The 20,039-nt window shown below is 38.4% G+C and overlaps 1 protein-coding gene and 1 pseudogene across 1 annotated transcript in view; one reads left to right on the top strand and one right to left on the bottom strand.

The window, feature by feature from the left end:
• GABRA4 (gamma-aminobutyric acid type A receptor subunit alpha4) overlaps window positions 1-20,039 on the top strand; it is a 256,295-nt gene that overhangs the window by 116,947 nt on the left and 119,309 nt on the right. The gene's annotated exons all lie outside the window — the stretch shown is intronic.
• Window positions 10,100-11,141, bottom strand: LOC137223165 (ribonuclease H2 subunit B pseudogene; annotated as a pseudogene).

Genomic DNA, 20,039 nt, shown 5'->3' with positions numbered 1-20,039 from the left:
TATCCCACATCAGCAAAACTGTTGGTTTTACACTTTTGAAATTTATTCTGAGTCTGACCACCTCTCTCCATTTCTGTTGTCACCACTTTCGTTCAAGCCACCATCATCTGGAACCTGGACGTTTACTTTATCCTTCTACCCCTTGTGTCTGCTCTTGCCTCCATTTAGCTATACTTCATACATAGCCAGAAAGATCCATTTAAAATGTAAATATGCTATTACCTTCTGAGTAAAACCCTCAAATGCATTCCTGTCACACTCAGTGAAATAAAAAATCCTTATTCTGACCCAAAGGCCTTACATTATCTGCCTCCAGACTCACTAGTTTCTATCTGTACTCACTCTTCTCCAGCTGCTCTGCTACTCCTCCATGCTGGAAGGACTTTACCTCAGAGTCTTTGCACTTGCTGTTCCCCCTGTCCAGAATGATCTTCATCCAAATGTCCACGTGGTTTGCTCTTTTATTTCTTTCAGTCTTTGTCAGCTTGTCAGAGAAAACTTCACTGTCTGTCCTGCTCAAAGTAGCACCTTTACCCTGCTTTATTTTTCTTTACATCTTTATTTATTGTCTACGTCTCCCAGTAGAATGTAAGATCTATGTGGAAAGAAATGTGGCCTGATTTGTCTTTTATATGCCCAAAGTCTCAAATGTCCTGGCATATTGAGTAAATATTTAGGGAATGAATGAATAAGGTGCCATTAATGTTCTAGGGGCTCCATTTGCTTTAGAGCAGTATCCTTTCTGTTCCATAGTCAAATCCATTATATTGATAGTTCCCAGCCAGTTGCCACACCTGGCTTTTAGCAGCTAATCTGTACTAGAACAGAAGCCAAATCCTGTGATTATGAAAACATGACATGTACTGAGGAAGGCATAGACTTAGGCTGCATTTCTGCTCACAGACACACCAGAGTAACATAAAGCTTCAGGACTCATTACAGATTCTACTTAATTGGGGCTTAAGTCTGCTATCTTACAACCTTCAGCTAGAGCCATTGTTTCTGGAGTTTGGCTCAGTTAGCTGTGCTTGTTAGAGGTTTCAAGGCTTAGATGAATTTCTTTAAAAAATGCTGCTGGTATTTATTCCTTTGTGTAAATCATTTTTTTCCGTTGTAGTAAAAGTAACACAGACTAGATTAATGAGGAAACATTGGAAAAACAACAATTGTAGAAAAAATTCCACTTTTCAGAAACAACCATTCTTAATTTTTTTTAATAGATCTTTATTGGAGTATAATTGCTTCACAACACTGTGTTAGTTTCTGTTGTACAACAAAGTGAATCAGCCATATGCATACATATATCCCCATATCCCCTCCCTCTAGAGGCTCCATCCCACCCTCCCTATCCCATGTCTCTAGGTCATTGCAAAGCACCGAACTGATCTCCCTGTGCTGTGTTGCTGCTTCCCACTAGCTATCTATTTTACATTTGGTAGAGTATATATGTTGATGCTGCTGTCACTTCGTCCCAGCTTCTCCCTCCCGCCCCATGTCCTCAAGGCCATTCTCTACGTCTACGTCTGTATTCCTGCCCTGCCACTAGGTTCATCAGTACCATTTTTTCTTTTTTTTTAGATTCCACATATATGTGTTAGCATACGGTATTTGTTTTTCTTTTTCTGACTTCACTGTGTATGACAAACTCTAGGTCCATCTACCTCAATACAAATAACTCAATTTCGTTTCTTTCTATGGCTGAGTAATAGTCCATTGTATATATGTGCCACATCTTCTTTATCCATTCATCTGTTGATGGACATTTAGGTTGCTTCCATGTCCTGGCTATTGTAAATAGTGCTGCAATAAACATTGTGGTACATGTTTGTTTCTGAATTATGGTTTTCTCAGGATATATGCCCAATAGTGGGATTTCTGGGTCATATGGTAGTTCTATTTTTAGTTTTTTAAGGACCTTCCATACTGTTCTCCATAGTGGTTGCACCAATTTACATTCCCACCAACAGTGCAGGAGGGTTCCTTTTTCACCACACCCTTTCCAGCATTTATTGTTTCTAGATTTTTTTTTTTTGCGATACGCGGGCCTCTCACTGCTGTGGCCCCTCCTGTTGCGGAGCACAGGTTCTGGACGCGCAGGCTCAGCGGCCACGGCCCACAGGCCCAGCTGCTCCATGGCACGCGGGACCCTCCCAGACAGGGGCACGGATCCGTGTCCCCTGCATCGGCAGGCGGACTCCCAACCACTGCGCCACCAGGAAAGCCCTAGATTTTTTGATAATGGACATTCTGACCGGTGTGAGGTGAAACCTCATTGTGGTTTTGATTTGCATTTATCTAATGATTACTTATGCTGAGCATCTTTTCATGTGCCTCTTGGCCATCTGTATGTTTTCTTTGGTGAAATATCTATTTAGGTCTTCCACCCATTTTTTAATTGAATTATTTGTTTTTTTGATATTGAGCTCCATGAGCTGTTTGTATATTTTGGAGATTAATCCTTTGTCCATTGTTTCATTTGCAAACATTTTCTCCCATTCTGAGGGTTGTCTTTTCGTCTTGTTTATGGTTTCCTTTGCTGTGCAAAAGCTTTGAAGTTTCATTAGGTCCCATTTGTTTATTTTTGTTTTTATTTCCATTACTCTAGGAGGTGGGTCAAAAAAGATCTTGCTGTGGTTTATGTCAGAGTGTTTTTCCTATGTTTTCCTCTAAGAGTTTTATAGTATCTGGTCTTACATTTAATCCATTTAGAGTTTATTTTTGTGTATGGTGTTAGGTAGTGTTCTAATTTCATTCTCTTACATGTAGCTGTCCAGTTTTACCAGCACCACTTGTTGAAGAGGGCTTCTTTTCTCCATTGTATGTTCTTTCCTCCTTTGTCATAAATTAGATGACCATATGTGTGTGGGTTTATCTCTGGGCTTTCTATCCTGTTCCATTGATCTATCGTTCTGTTTTTGTGCCAGTACCATACTGTCTTGATGACTGTAGCTTTGTAAAAGTGTAGTCTGAAGTCGGGGAGCCTGATTCCTCCTGCTCCGTTTTTCTTTCTCAAGATTGCTTTGGCTATTCGGGGTCTTTTGTGTTTCCATACGAATTGTAAAATTTTTTGTTCTAAATCTTTGAAAAATGCCATTGGTAGTTTGATGCGGATTGCATTGAATCTGTGAATTGTTTTGGGTAGTATAGTCATTTTCACAATATTGATTCTTCCAATCCAAACACAAGGTATATTTCTGCCTCTGTTTATGTCATCTTTGATTTCTTTCATCAGTGTTTTATAGTTTTCTGAGTAGAAGTCTTTCACCTCCTTAGGTAGGTTTATTCCTAGGTATTTTATTCTTTTTGATGGTAGATGGGATTGTTTCCTTAATTTCTCTTTCTGATTTTTCTTTGTTAGTGTGTAGGCATGCCAGAAATTTCTGTGCATTAATTTTATATCCTGCAACCTTACCAAATTCATTTATTAGTTCTAGTAGTTTTCTGGTGGCATCTTTAGTTTTTCTATGGATAGTATCATGTCATCTGTAAACAGTGACAGTTTTACTTCTTCTTTTCCAATTTTTATTCCTTTTATTTCTTTTTCTTCTCTGATTGCCATGGCTAGAACTTTGAAAACTAGGTTGAATAATAGTGGCCAGAGTGGACATCCTTGTCCTGTTCCTGATCTTAGTGGAAATGCTTTCATTTTTTCACCATTGAGTATGATGTTTTCTGTGGGTTTGTCATATATGGCCTTTATTATGTTGAGGCAGGTTCCCTCTATGCCCATTTTCTGGAGAGTTTTATCATAAATGGATGTTGAATTTTGTCAAAAGCTTTTTCTGCATCTATTGAGATGATCATATAGTTTTTATTCCTTAATTTGTTAATATGGTGTATCACATTGATTGATTTGCATATATTGAAGAATCCTTGCCTCCCTGGGATAAATCCCACTTGATCGTGATGTATGATCCTTTTTATATGTGGTTGGATTCTGTTTGCTAGTATTTTGTTCAGAATTTTTGCATCTATGTTCATCAGTGATATTTGACTATAATTTTCTTTTTGTTATATCTTTTTCTGGTTTTGGTATCAGGGTGATGGTGGTTTCATAGAATGAATTTGGGAGTGTTCCTCCCTCTGCAATTTTTTGGAAGAGTTCGAGAAGGATCAGTGTTAGCTCTTCTCTAAATGTTTGATAGAATTTGCTTGTGAAGCCATCTGGTCCTGGACTTTGGTTTGTTGGAAGATTTTAAATTACAGTTTCAATTTCATTACTTGTGATAGGTCTGTTTATATTTTCTAATTCTTCCTGGTTCAGTCTTGGAAAATCGTAACTTTTCAAGAATTTGTCCATTTCTTCATGGTTGTCCATTTTATTGGCATATAGTTGTTTGTAGTGTTCTCTTATAATCCTTTCTATATCTGTGATGTCAGTTGTGATTTCTCCTTTATAGTTTCTAATTTTATTGATTTGCATCCTCTCCCTTTTTTTCTTGATTAGTCTGGCTAAGGGTTTATCAATTTTGTTTATTTTCTCAAAGAACCAGGTTTTAGTTTTATTGATGTTTGCTATTGTTTTCTTCATTTCTATTTCATTTATTTCTGCTCTGATCTTTATGATTTCTTTCCTTCTACTGACTTTGGTTTTCTTTACTCTTCTTTCTCTAGTTGATTTATGTGTAGGGTTAGATTGTTTGAGATTTTTCTTGTTTCTTGAGGTGAGATTGAATTGCTATAAACTTCCTCTTAAAACTTCTTTTGCTGTGTCCCATAGGTTTTGGGTCATTTTGTTTTCATTGTCATTTCTTTCTATGTATTTTTTTATTTCTTCTTTGATTTCTTCAGTGATCTCTTGGTTATTTAGTAGTGCACCATTTAGCCTCCATGTATTTGTGGTTTTTACAGTTTTTTTTCCTTGTAATTGGTTTCCAGTCTCATAGTGTTGCGGTCAGAAAAGATGCTTGATACGATTTCATTTTTCTTAAATTTTTGAGGCTTGATTTGTGACCCAAGATGTGATCTATCCTGGAGAATGTTGCATGTGCACTTGAGAAGAAAGTGTATTCTGCCAGTTTTGGGTGCAATGTTCTATAAATATCAATTAAGTCTACCTGGTATCTTGTGTCATTTAAAGCTTGTGGTTCCTTATTTATTTTCTGTTTAGATGATCTGTCTGCTGGTGTAAGTGGGGTGTTAAAGTCTCCTAGTATTATTTTTATTTATTTATTTATTTAAAAAAAATTCCCTAGTATTACTGTGTTACTGTCGATTTCCCCTTTTATGGCTGTTAGCATGTGCCTTATATATTGAGGTGCTCCTATGTTGGGTACATAAACATTTAAAATTGTTATATCTTCTTCTTGGATTGATTCCTTGATCATTATGTAGTGTCCTTCCTTACCTCTTGTAACAGTCTTTATTTTCAAGTCTATTTTGTCTGGTATGAGTATTGCTACTCCAGATTTCTTTTGATTTCCATTTGAATGGAATATCTTTTTCCATCCGTTCACTTTCAGTTTGTGTCCTTAGGTCTGACGTGGGTCTCTTGTAGACAGCATATATATGGGTCTTGTTTTTGTATCCATTCAGCTAGTCTGTGTCTTTTAGTTGGGGCATTTAATCCATTTACATTCAAGGTTATTATTGATATGTATATTCCTATTACCATTTTCTTAATTGTTTTGAGTTTGTTTTTGTGGGTCTTTTTCTTCTCTTCTGTTTCCCACCTAGAGAAGTTCCTTTAGCATTTGTTGTGAAGCTGGTTTGGTGGTGCTGAGTTCTCTTAGCTTTTGCTTGTCTGTAAAGGTTTTAGTTTCTCTTGAATCTGAACTAGATCCTTGCTGGGTAGAGTAATCTCGGTTGTAGGTTTTTCTCTTTTATCAGTTTAAGTACATCCTGCCACTCCCTTCTGGCCTGCAGAGTTTCTGCTGAGAAATCAGCAGATAACCTTATGGGGTTTCCTTTGTATGCTATTTCTTGTTTTTCTCTTGCTGCTTTTAATATTTTTTCTTTGAATTTAATTTTTGTTAGTTTGATTAATATGTGTCTTGGTGTGTTTCTCCTAGGGTTTATCCTGTATGGGACTCTCTATGCTTCCTGGATTTGGGTGACTATTTCCTTTCCCATGTTAGGGAAGTTTTCCACTATAATCTTTTCAAATATTTTCTGAGACCCTTTCTTTTTCTCTTCTTCTTCTGGGATCCCTATAATTCGGATGTTGGTGCATTTAGTGTTGTCCCAGGTCTCTGAGATTGTCTTCAATTCTTTTCATTCTTTTCATTTTTTCTTTAATCTTCTCCTTGGCACTTATTTCCACTATTTTGTCTTCCAGCTCACTTATTCATTCTTCTGCCTCAGTTATTCTGTTATTGATTCCTTCTATTGTATTTTTCGTTTCAGTTATTGTGTTGTTCATCTCTGTTTGGTTGTTCTTTAGTTCTTCTGGTACTTTGTTAAACATTTCTTCTATTTTCTTTATCCATGCCTCCATTCTATTTCTGAGATTCTGGATCCTCTTTCTTATCATTACTCTGAATTCTTTTTTGGGCAGATTGCCTATTTCCTATTCGTTTATTTGGTCTTATAGGTTTTTACCTTGCTCCTTCATCTGTGACATACTTTTTTGCCATCTCATTATTTTTTCCTTTTTTTTATGAGTGGGATTGTGTTCCTGTCTTACTGGTTGTTTGGCCTGAGGCTTCCAACACTGCAATTTGTAAGCTGTTGGGTAGAGCTGGGTCATGGTGCCTAGATGAGGACCTCTGGGAGACCTCACTCTGATGATTATTCCCGGGGGTCTGAGGTTCTCTGTTAGTCCAGTGGTTTGGACTTGGAGCTCCCACCAAAGGAGCTTCGGCCCAACCCCTGCCTTGTGAACCAAGATCCCACAAGCTGAGTGGGGTAGGGAAAAAAAAAAAGAGAGAGCGAGAACAATAATGAAGTAAATAAAATTAGACTAGTTAACTAACAGCTATGTTAGAAAATATAAAAATAAAAATATAGATGAAACAACAACTGGAAGATAAAACAGAACCACAATAGTAAAAAGGAGGAAGAGAAAAAAAAAAAGTGGAAGAGGCATTGGCTGTGGAGGGCGGAGCCTAAGCAGGGTTGAGGTTTGGGCAGTGGGTGGGGCCTATGCTTAGGAAAAGGGCTGGAAAAGGTGGAGGGGTGAGGGGTTGGGGCTTAGGCTCAACAGAACAGAAGAGGCCCAGGCTTGCCCCTGCCTCTGGTCTCAGACAGCAGGAGACCACACCTGGCAGACCAGCAGGCTTCCTGGGCTTGAGTGGGTGGGGCAAACGCCCTCCACTTCTCTCCTGCTCCTCCGGTCCTGGAGGACTCCTCCTGCTTGCCTCTCCTGATCTCACAGGCTTCCCCCCATGCCCCCAGGACCCACATGGCCTGGAGGGGGCCTTTGGAGGGCAGGGGACCAGCCTGGGAGCTCAGCAGGCTCCCCATGCCCGAGTGGGTGGGGCAAATGCCCTCTGCTCCTTTCCCACTCCCCCCGCCTGCCCCTCCTATTCTATTCTGGCCTCCCTTCTGCACTCCCAGGATCAACCCAGCCTGGAGGGGAATCATGAGGGCATAGGACCCAGCCCGAGAGTGGGGCAGACTTCCCTGGCGGGTTGGACAGGGGAAATGCTGGGCCCGCTTCCTCCCTGATCTGAGCCCCCGAGGGCCCCTCCAGGTGTGGGAACCCCTCTCCCCTCTCAGCCACTGCTCAGGGGCACTGGTCCTGTCCGGCCTCCACTTCTTCTCCCCCCTCAGTTCCCCCACATCCTACTGGTTCGTTTGGGGGTTCTTCCCATTTCCTTGGGCGTCAGGGTCCCCCACAAGCGTCTGCCAGGCACCCTAGTTGCGGCAACCATGGTTAATTTTGATGCATTTCTTATTAGTTTCACTTTAGTGTGTTTGTTTATGTTTGTGTGTGTGTGTATGTGTGTGCGCACGCATGCATGTTTACACAGTTGGAGTAAGCCAACAGTATTTACTGAGCACTATTTTTATTCAGAGCCCTTTGTTCCTGTCCTAATAATCTTATTAAAAAAATGAGGGGCTTTGACTTTCTGTCCTCATTGTGAACTACTCCTCAGGAGGCATTCCTTTCACATGAAATTAGACTTCCCTCTTTCCATGTTACCATTACCCTGTGCTGAATGTATGTTTGTCCTTTTTGTTATATCTATCTAGGCTCTCTCCCTCTCTGAGAGATAATACAGTGGAAGCCTGCTCAGACATGTTGGAACAATATTGGAAAACAGAATTCAGTCAGTGAAAACAAGAGAGTAAAGTATGTGAGAGTGTCCCTGACTTGAAGAAGAGTCAAGTAGTGTTGTGATGTCAGGCTTGGTGGATATGGGGAAGAGTTGCATGCTAAGACTGTTTTGTGACGGAAGCTAAATCCAGGGAGCAGATGGCAGGTCTAAGGCCAGACCTAAGAAAGAAGATGTTAAGTCCTAGCCAGAGAGAATGTAGGTAATAGACATAGTGGATGATGGAAACTTGGGGACTTATTATAAGGGTGGCTGAACTAGTTCTACCAAATGGAACTAGTTCTACCATATATTAATTAATTAATATATGATCATTATAGGAACACTAGAAAGTGCAGATAAGTGGCTGTCCACTTACTTTAAAATATCTTTTGGTGCTTGCTTTGTGATATTAGTTGTATCTAGGGTGGAGATTAGGGGAAGAGAGAGACTTGGGAATTGGAGGAAGTATATACAAGAGACGAATAGGGAAGTACATCACTGCAATATAATCATTCAAGAAGAAATATAGTGATCTGTCATCTTTGTAAATATAGTAACCTGTCTACACTGCTACTTGACTTGTTATATATTACTTTGGTGATTTGAATTAAATCTATTATTTTTAGAAAACACTTAAATTCATAAATTGGCATTAACAAGCTGGAAATAGACCGGGATTTAAATGTGGCTTATTTCCTGTCATCCTAAAAGAATTCATCGAAGTCTTGGTGGAATGCAGTGTCTAATACCTGAGGGCACCCCTCTGAGATACCGAAGTGTTTGCTTCAAAGGAAAGCGATGAGCTCTTATGGCCCCTTCTAAGGGACACCACTTTGCTATTCCCATTGTGCTCCTAATGCACAGTACCCAGCATGTGAGTTATTGCTTGTCAGGAAAGCTCTAATTGTCACTGTGAAATGTTGTTCTCCAGGTGTTTTTAAGAGTCATTTTAAGAGTCATTAAGAGTGGTGTCAGCACAGCAGGCGGCCCTTCCGTTTTGGAACATCGATGCCTTCCGCAAGGGTTGGCAGACTACTGGTTCTGGCCTGATTAATAGTTCCAAACAGGAGTGAGGCATGTCCAGGAGGTGGCAAAGAATCCCCAGACCAGGCTAAGTTTTTATTCTTCAATCTGCCTCTAGGGTGCAGAGGCTAACTCTGCTCCTGTGAGGTAATTAGGGAGGAATCAGGAAGTAAGACTGCTTGCCTGCTTGGTATGAATTGTCAAACAAGACTCATATGTGACTCAGTTGTCTTATATCTGTATGAGATATTTGTTTTGTAAAGTAGTTTTACATACATAATTAGATGAAACCTCTGAGTCCTGGATGGCAGACAGTGTATAGATAAAGGACATAAGACAATCTTTTCTTTTTTTAGCACCTATTACTTTTTTTTTTTTCCCCCTAATACTCTTGGGCTTGGAGGACATAGTATCTTCCTATGGAAAATGCACATGAAAATCTATGCCCTAAAATGCTTCTCAGCAAAAAATGAACACAATGAAACATGAAGAGTCTAGAAAGAAGAGATGAGATTCACTGCTTCCCTCCCTCTCTTCCTCTCTCCTTTCCTTCCTTCCTTTCGGTTTGATATATATTAAACCCTCCTAGACTGAGGTACACTTAATGGTTCCTGCCTCTTGCTAGAATTGTAATGCTAATTTTTTTTTTTTTTTGGTCACACATCAGTTTATTGAGGAAATTGTGATGTTAGAGGTTAATTCTATTCTCTTGATTACTTTTCATGATGTCAAACAGAACTCCAAAGTCCACAAGCCATGAAGTTACACAATTACTTTCCCATATTTTGTTCAGGAAACACAAACATGAAACACAAAGAAATGTTCAAGTGAATCTGAAAATTGCCCCCTTCCTACTTTTTTTCAAAAGGTGGTAATTAAGGGTTAGGAAGTACAGTGGAATGGAGGAAGGATGAAAATGGGACATGTAGAAGGCAAACATTTTTGCTCGATTTAATTTTCAGTGTTTCAAATCTTTCCAATTTTTTTAAACATGTTTTGCACCAAAAAAGGAATCAATACTTTTCATTCCACTCTTGTCAACTTTAGCCAAAACCTTCTGAGCTGCAGTCATTTTGCTATTTTTCTTTACAGTCTTCAAATCTTTAGTGTTAAACTTAGTGTAATCTTCTTTTGCTTCTACGGGCTCATCTGATTACTTTCTTTGATGGAGGGTTTGGCACTGAAGCTGGAGGTTCTGGAAGCTTTAAATATTTAGATAACTCATCACTTAGTTCTTTAGGGATGTAATCAGATATCAGACCATGGGCATAATTAATACAATTCTCTTCCTTGTCACTGGAAACCGGGTCACCAGAGAAAAATGCAGTAGACTGTACCCGGGCACCGACATTTACACTATTGGTTTTTAATGCTGCCATAGTCTGATTAACCTTTTTTTCCAGCCATTTTAATGTCTTCTTTTTGCTGTACTTGTAATATTTCTTCTTGTCTGTTTCTTTCTCCTCTGTCACATGTCGAAGTAACTTCTTAAGTTCAGGAAGTTTCAGCAACAAGATGCAATTCAGAAACATGTCATCCATCACAACTTGATCCAGGGGCTGAAACTTTCCCTCTCTATCAGCCTTTATAAGGGAGTGGAGAAGCAGAAACAGAGGGTCCATGGGTGTGGCAAAGTGAAGAAGAACTCTTGATTGAACTGATTCATTTATAAACCAAGAATGGTTTTTTTCCTTGAAAACTTTTATTTCAAACAGCTGCGGTAGACACATATTGAACAAGTAAATGGCTCCTTCCCCTGAACATGGGTTAACCAGTTTTACAAACAGAAGCCCACTTTTCATCTTCTTTGAAGCATCTTTTAAATACTCTGGGACTAGGAACACGTGCTGCCGGGCGTGAGCCCCTTCTCCGCAGTCCACACCTCCCGCCCTGCTGCCTGTTTGGTCCCGGTGGCCACAGGCCAGGCCTCTGCTAATTGTTTTTTAAAAAGCCAATTATATTTTCATGTTGCCGAGAAAATTTCTGCCTAGAGTATGAAACACCTGCTTGTGATATTTTTTTCCATACCGGTTAACAGTTCTGTCCAGTAGGTGGACTCCTTCATGTACAGATAGGGGTTTTCTTTTTCCTTTAATCAAGTGTTCTTAAATTTGTGAAAAGGCATTTCCTCATATTGAACTTTTGGTTTCACCAATTTATTTTCTGAAAGACTGAAAATAGATTTTGATATACTGCCTATTCCTGTTTGAGAAATAACTTCATCTTTAGTTACTTTTTCTTTTGTTTTATTTCATTTTTGTTTTAGTTTATATCTTGACATTTTAAATTTATAAATCAGAGCCCCTTCGCAGTGACTAAATTTACCATCTGCATTGGATTCTTTTAAAATAAACTACATTTCTGTGCTTATATTCATCACAATATACAAATGTGTGAATAATTATGATTAATATATATTGATACCAAGGACTAATAATTATATTTGTTGTGAGAATAAATCTGTTTATAGTCTCCATAGTTGTTTTCTTCACATTGTTCTGGAGTAAATGTTTTTTTATAATGCTTTTTTCAACAGGGAATCTGGCTCATGAGTCATTTTTAAGCCAGTCCCTGAAATTTACACTAGTTACTACCCCTAGGGTCAGATGTCTTTGGCAGTTTCTCTATGGCCACTGGGACAAGTGCAGATTCTCATTCTGGGTTATGAGTCTTTGTCCCTAAATCCTTACCTTTCATCCCTGTTCTTTGAAAATCTTATCATACCATGTACTTATAGACACTGAGATGTTGTATGCGTGATGAAAATACCAGTAGTTGATTCAATACTTTTATTCCAACATGAAAAAGAAATCTCTTGACCTGGAAACCCAATTTAGGAAAAGCTTTATTTAGGTAACCTTTGTGTGCTCTTTCTCTGTGACTGAGCCAGTGATGATAGCATGTGACCTGAAACCAAATTTCTCTCACAATTCATTGCGTTTTCATATATTACAGGTTCTACCTCCAGTGAAAGATTAAAATGTCAAAGATAAGTAGAAAAAACAAGGCAACCTCTTCCCTGTATAATCAAGGCCAATTTTGCTGTTTTTATTCTAGATTGTAAATTTGTTGAAAGAAAGAGTTGTATCTTATTCATCTTCGTATTTATCCTAGTATCTGATATCAAACATGGAAGCATAACTGAACAGAATGTATTCTATTACTTCAAAAATTGAAATAACTTGGATTAGAACCTTCTATTAAGCAGAATAATTAAGGATGTCATTACAGAACAGAAATTAAAAAAAAACACACACACAGATATTTAAGATAGGCAGATATAGTTTTGAATCATGGCTCCTTTTATTAGCTGTCTGACCCTGCTCAAGTTATTGAACCTCTTGGAGCTTCAGGTTTCTCAGTTTCTAAAATGGGAATAACAGTGCTTAGAAATAATCGAGGACAAGATATTATATAATTTATCCAATAATATGTTATGAAAAATGAAGACTCAAACCCAGCTCTTCTGATTTCTTCTGTATAACATTGAAAATGTCTTTCTATACTTTAAGTACTTATAAAGGACAGGGATTAGAAAACTCTCCATACTAGTTACAATAATCCTGTTCTAGGATGATATAGGGAGAAGGAAAAAGATAATACTGGAAACTAAATTCTGAAAGCAAACTTAAATTTTGAGACCTTTCTATGGCCTGAACTTTAGTGTCACCTCCAAATTTGTATATCCTAATGCCCAGTGTGAAGGTATTTGGAGGTGGGGTCCTTGTTGGGTGGGGGGGGGAGAGGTGCTTAGGTCATGAGAGTGGAACCTTCATGAATGAGATTAGTGCTTTTATAGAAGTGACCCCACAGAGCTCCCTAGCCCCTTCCACCATGTGACGATATAATAGGAAGTCTGTGACAGGAAGAGAACCCTCACCCAACTATGCTGGCACCCTGATCTTGGACTTCTGGACTCCAGAACTGTGAAAAGTAAATGTTTATTGTTTATAAACCAGCCAGTTTATGGTGTTCTGTTGTAGCAGCCCAGATGGGCTAAGACAGACCCTGACAAGAACTGTAAACTGATATTCAGGTAATGTAATTAAATGTTTAACATTTTATAAGTTGGTAGGTAAGAATTAGTTTGAGAGAAAATTTTAGTGCAAAAAAATGTGGAAAGATAAGGAATTCTGAAAGGACCAAATCAGAGAGATTATTTTCTAAATTAAGTCAGATAACCAAGATATATGCCAAGATATTAAATCTATGAAGTAACTTCAAGAAAGCATGAAGAAAATGAAGAGTTGGAATTGTCAAAGTAATTGATAATGTCCTTCACATGGTTAAATATTTTCTTCTAGAATTAAAAATTTAATCCAGATATGATATCAATTTAATTATACTCAGGACTGGTACTAGCCTTACCTAGGATTCAACTGTATGAAAATATAATACACCTTGATTTTTTTTAACCAAAAATTTAAGGTAGAGATTTTATTTCCCGCTGCCTGTCAGAAATAAGAGGAAACTGACCTTATTTTTTATAAAATTATAACCTTCGGATTAAGTTGCCCAAGAGACCGAGTGAAGGATGTTTATTAAAAGTCCCTTTCCCGGGCTTCCCTGGTGGCGCAGTGGTTGAGAGTCCGCCTGCCTATGCAGGGGACGCGGGTTCGTGCCCCGGTCCGGGAAGATCCCACATGCCGCGGAGCGGCTGGGCCTGTAAGCCATGGCTGCTGAGCCTGCGCGTCCGGAGCCTGTGCGCCGCAACGGGAGAGGCCACAACAGTGAGAGGCCCGCGTAACGCAAAAAAAAAAAAAAAAAAAAAAAAAGTCCCTTCCCCATTGCAAAACTAGGAATAGTACAGGTATGCAATAATAATAATGATGATTGCAGACAGAAAAAGGGTTAAGAACCAGGGCTATGGGACTATTCAAAGAAATGGACAGGATCTACTATTTGATTCTTACTCTTCTCTGCGGGCCACTGTATCAAAAGGCATTCAAAGGATTGCTTTCTTTTAGGCTCTAAATGTCCTTTGGGCGTTTGCAGATCTGCATGCTACATTGGAAAAACCTCAGCTTACAAGATGTCCTGTTCAAGCTGTGCTATAAAAGCAGAGGAAGTAGCAGCCCCAGGCTTTCTATCTTTGTCAGGACTCCTCTTGAGATATTAATGTAAAAGTTTACAAAACTAAAAGTTGAATTACATCTCAGGTTCAATTGGATCTGTTAAAATGGCTTATGGTTCAGGGTAATTTATCAGGTTTATGTATCTATTGGCAGAATTTATAGTGTTGTATAGACCACATACAGGTGGAGTTGAGGAAAGGAATCAATCTTTGTCATCTCTTAGTCTTTTTTGTCTTTGAGATGTGGCAGGAGTAGTGCTGAATAAAAGCCAAATAACCTGGGAATCCATTCTTTCTTTTAGAGTGGCTTGGGATAAGATCTCAGTTCTCACATAGGTGTTATTTATAACATATATAGAGTTTAGAAAGAAGAGAGCTTTGGTTGTCAAAGAGATATTTTTATTATCCTGGGATACATACATCTAAAACTCTAGGACTTTCAGTAAAAATTTTCTTCATAGCTTCCAATCAGTTGCACCAGCTGCTTCTTCAGAATGTCCCTCTTGATCAATAATGCCCATGATACTGGAAGGAGAGGAGAGAAGCTTTCTATACAGTAGAAGTGAAATCTCTGTTAAGAGATACATATGTCTGGTTGCTGGCCCAAATTTTTGAACTGCTCCATGTTTTCTAATATTTCTTGTTAGATCAAGAATGTGTATTTTTATGGTGTTTCATTTATCTAAAAAATTTTTATGACTCTTCTCATTAGCAAAGACAAAATCAGTCCACCATATTTGAACTTCAGCCAGTCATTACCAGGCTAGACTAACTGCCTTTCGGAGATGATTTTTAAGAAATAGATTTGGGGGACTTCTTTGGCAGTCCAGTGGTTAGGACTCCACGCTTCCACTGCAGGGGGCACGGGTTCGATTCCTGGTTGGGGAACTAAGATCCCACATGCCCTGAGGCGTGGTCAAAAAAAAAAAAAGAAAAAGAAATAGATTTGGAACAACCAAGTTTTACTAATCAAAAATCAGTTGTATTTAACACTAATTAGGTGTAGTGACTTTTCAGAGTAAAAAATGTCAGATATATTTTCAGCATAGATAAAACTACACACTCCTTTTTGGTACTTGCATCAACCTGCCCTGCTCTAGTTTGTTTTATATACATGTGGATTTACATTACTGTATTTTAATACATTTTAATAATTTTCAGAGTATCTATTGTTAATGATTTTCTTATAGAATATCAAACTTAAAAGAAAAATTGGAAGCACAGTACAAAGAATACTTTTTTCCCCTGAACCGTTTGTAAGTTACTAATTTGATTCTTTATCATTCCCAAATGCTTTAATGTTTAAACCCTATGAACAAGGACATTCTACTGCATAATCATGACACCACCTTCAAAACCAAAAAATCAACTTTGATACATCCAGAGACATCTCAGATTCCATTCAAGTTTCACCCATTGTCCTAAATGCATCCAGCAAAAAATCCAGCTAAAATTCTCATATTGTATTTAGTTATTTTGTCTCTTTTGACTTTTTCAGTCTGGAATATTTCCATGATTTTTTCTTTGAGTTTAATGACCCTAACTCTTTTGAAGATTGCATGCTAGTTATTTTGTAGAATGTTCCCTCAATATGAATTGGTCTGCTGTTTCCTCATGATTACATTCAGATTTGTCAGGAAACCACAGAAGGAATACTTTCATCTTTTCATTATATCCTATCAGGTGGTGCATGGTTTCAGTTTGCCCCATTACTCATGATATTCACCTTGATTACTAGATTAATGTGTCTGCTATATTCCTTCACTGTAAAATAACTCTTTTCCCTGTTGTAATTTATATTTTGTGGGAAGGTACTGTGGAACTGTGTAAATATCCCGTTCCTCATAAATCTGTAGTTTGTTAATTTTTATCAATATAGACTAGAGGCTTTCTATTTTATTTTTGTGTTCAAATTGTTCCCAATTTGGCAAGCAGTAGCCCACTTATGCCAACTTGTCTGTTCTTAGGATATGTGCCATTATTTGAGCACTTCCTTTCTGTGGCTTATCTTTAAAATTTTTTTTCCAGCTTTATTGAAGTATGATTGAAAAATAAAAATTGTATTTGTTTAAGGTGTACAATACAATGATTTGATTACTACAGTCAAGCTAATTAACATATCCATCACCTCACAGTTAACTTTTTTTTGTGTGTGTGGTGATGAGAAGACTTAAGATTTACTCCTTTAGCAAATTTCAAGTATGTAATACATCATTATTAACTATAGTCACCATTCTGAACTTATCTTAAAACTGAAAGTCTATACCTTTTGGCCAGTGTCTCCCCATTTCCTCCAAGACCCAGGCCCCAATAGTAACCACTCTTCTACTCTCTGTTTCTATGGACTTGACTTTTTTAGATTTCCTGTGTAAGTGAGATCATGCAGTATTTCTCTTTCTGTGTTTGGCATATTTCATTTAGCATAATGTCCTCAGGGTTCATTTATGTTGTCACAAATGGCAGGATTTCCTTCCTTTTTATGGCTGAACACTATTCCATTGCATGTGTATGTATATCTTTATATGTATTTATACATTACATATATAAATAATATGTATTTATATATAAAATACATATTTATGATAAATTTATATATGTTATATATAAGATGTAGATATATGTATGGATAAAGAAAACTTGGTTTATATATGTAATTTTCTTTATCCATTCATCTGTTGATGGACACTTAGGTTGTTTTTATGTCTTGGCTACTGTAAGTGATGCTGCAGTGAACATGAGAGTGCATATATCTCTTTGAGATATGGATTTTATTTCCTTTGGATATATACCCAGAAGTAGAATTGGTGGCTCATAGTGTAGTTCTATTTTTAATTTTTTGAGGAACCTCCATATTGTTTTCCATATGACCAAGTTACATTCCCACCAGTAGTGTACAAGAGTTCCCTTTTCTCCACATCCTTACCAATGCTTATCTTTTGACTTTTTGATGATGGCCATTCTGACAGGTGTCATATCTCATTGTGGTTTTGATTTGCATTTCCCTGATGATTAGTGATGCTGAGCACCTTTTCATATACTTGTTGGCCATTTGTATATCTTCTTTGGAAAAGTGTTCAGGTCCTTTGCTCATTTTTAAAATTGGATTATTTATTTATTTATTGCTATTAAGTTGTATGAGTTCCTTATATATTTTGAATAGCCATATTGGATATTTGTAGCTTATCTTGCACATTCTGTGTCTCAGGCCCAGAGTCAGCCATTTCTTCAAGTAGCCTCATTCCTTTTAATGGAGAATGGTAGAAGCTAAGACCCAGGAGTTAGGTGTACTGATTGCTTTTGGAGTGTCGGTGCTTCCAGGCCTTACAGTGGATTAATGTAGGGAATATAGATATATATAACACACATACAAGCACACTCTCATTTATGTCAATAATTATTCCTCTTTATGTAGTGAAAACCGTGAGTTCTTAGTACAACCAATACCAGTCCCAAACTACCAGATTTATTTTAGTTTTCTCCTTTTGCACATGTTTAACTCTTATCTCTGATTCTGAGAAACCTGTCTCCTGGTTTCTCCCAGGAAATATATTGTCTTTAATATACCAGTTATTTGTCTTTGTTTTCAACTCCTACCCTACACAGATGCCTTTCTCATCCTGTTCCAACTCTGACTCCCATATGGGATGTCCTCTTCATTCCACTAGGGATTCTATATACCCCATCCTAAGTCACTCTCCGTAGATGAGCTCCTTGCCCCATTTGGACTCTGACATCCAGTGCTATGCTGCCCTCACTTATAAATATGTTCCTCACTGCATTTGGGCTTCTGGTTCTCCCTGCTGGACCAGCCTACATGCAGAAAGATCCTTCTCGCTGTGCTCGAGCTCTGACACCACACACAAGGCCACGCCCATGAACAGATGCCCCTCCTCATCTTGCTTAGGTGCTGGCGTCTCAGGTTAGGCGCCTTCCCACAGGAATCACTGCTTACTCTGGCTGTGAGTGCCTGTGCCGAGCTTCTCCTCCTCTCTCTTGCTCGGATGCTTCCCCAACTCACAGCTAACTCCAGGTTGCCCTTCCATGTGGATGCCCTCCTCACCCAGGTCGGACTGATACTCCGTCACACGGAGACTTCCTCTGTGGACACCCCTGAATCTCATTTGTGCTCTGATACACTGTTCTGGGTTTCTATTTGTACCCTTCTCACAACTGGAAAACATGTCTATTTTGCGCTCCTCCTATGTATGATTTTTTATATGTATTTTTTTAACTCCTATTTTAGAAAATCAAAAAACTTTCTTTTTAAGAGAATAGAACTGAAACGTATGTTTGAAACTCTGAAAATCAGGTGGTCCTCTTCTTTTTTTTTTTTTTTTTTGCGGTACGCATGCCTCTCACTGTTGTGGCCTCTCCCGTTGCGGAGCACAGGCTCCAAACGCGCAGGCTCAGCGGCCATGGCTCATGGTACCAGCCGTTCCGCGGCATGTGGGATCCTCCCGGACCGGGGCACGAACCCGTGTCCCCTGCATCGGCAGGTGGACTCTCAACCACTGCGCCACCAGGGAAGCCCGGTCCTCTTCTCTTTATGAAGAGAGTCACAAAAAGATTATTTGAATATCACCATTCAGTATATTTAACCTATATTTTTTTTTATAAAAGTTTGATCTCTACTTGGCCATTTTTACAAGAACATAGGTTTGCCCCATTCACATATCTTAGACAATCATTAATCTATCCTTAAATAACACTACAATTAGTAGAATTGAATTTGTAAACCCTTTTTTAAAGATTATGTCGAGTCCACTTTGTGTCCTTATATACCTAGTGTGTTTCCAGCAATGAAAAAAGCACAATGGGTAATAGAGAGATAACATAGGGCATATCTCATCACCTCAAGCAGCTTATGATCTTTTTGGACTAGCAATAGTTCCAAAGGAGAAGCAATGCAGTGCAGCATATAAACTTCGCTGAATAACAGTCTGTTGGTAAGTATGGTGTACATTCCAAGAAAAATATGGCTTGTGGACTGGAGCAGTTGAATTTTCTCATAAGAAGTGTCTGAAGTGTTATCACTTCAGTTGGCCCTGGAGAGTAGATGGGATTTGGACAGATGAAAAGATGGGGTAAAAAGAAGAAGCATGCATCAGGAAAATCACAGGTAGAATAAGCATGGCGCATGGGGGGATGCAAAGGAATTTATTGTGATGGGAGCAACAGTAAATTGGGAAGTCATAGGAGGTTAGATTGACAACTAAAATGGGCTTGGAACCTGTCAGTACAAAGAGTGGGCTTTTCCCATAGTCACTAGAACCACAGTAGGATCTAGGGCAACATTATGACTTGATGAAAGTTGTGTTTTAGGAAACTTAATCTAGAGGATATTTCTTGTGTAGGTTAGAGTTGGGGAAGACTGTAATTTAGTCAGTTAAAAACAAGCTGGAAGTGTTCAGGGCCTCGAATTCAGCTATGATACTGAGGATGGAAAAGGTGGAACAACGCTGAACTCTTTCCAAGGACAACTGAGAACACAGTGAAACAAACCAACAAACAAAAAATGAAAGGTTAAAAGTGGCTTCAGAAGCTATGAGGCAAAATGAGTGGGCAGTGCATTCTCTGAAAGTAACATTAACATCTAACATTTTGCACTTTCCATTCGATTTAAAATGCCTTTCTTTAATTTCCTGGTTTAGTAATTATTTTATCTCATGACTTTCCAGATAATCTGCAGAATGGCCATTTAAAAAAGCAAAATAGAGAGGAAGATTAAAAAGAAGAATTGG

This window comes from Pseudorca crassidens, chromosome 4 (genome assembly GCF_039906515.1).
Source record: "Pseudorca crassidens isolate mPseCra1 chromosome 4, mPseCra1.hap1, whole genome shotgun sequence".
Lineage (NCBI taxonomy): Eukaryota > Metazoa > Chordata > Mammalia > Artiodactyla > Delphinidae > Pseudorca > Pseudorca crassidens.
The sequence above is the reverse complement of the archived record's forward strand: the minus strand, read 5'-3'. Positions and strand labels throughout refer to the sequence as shown.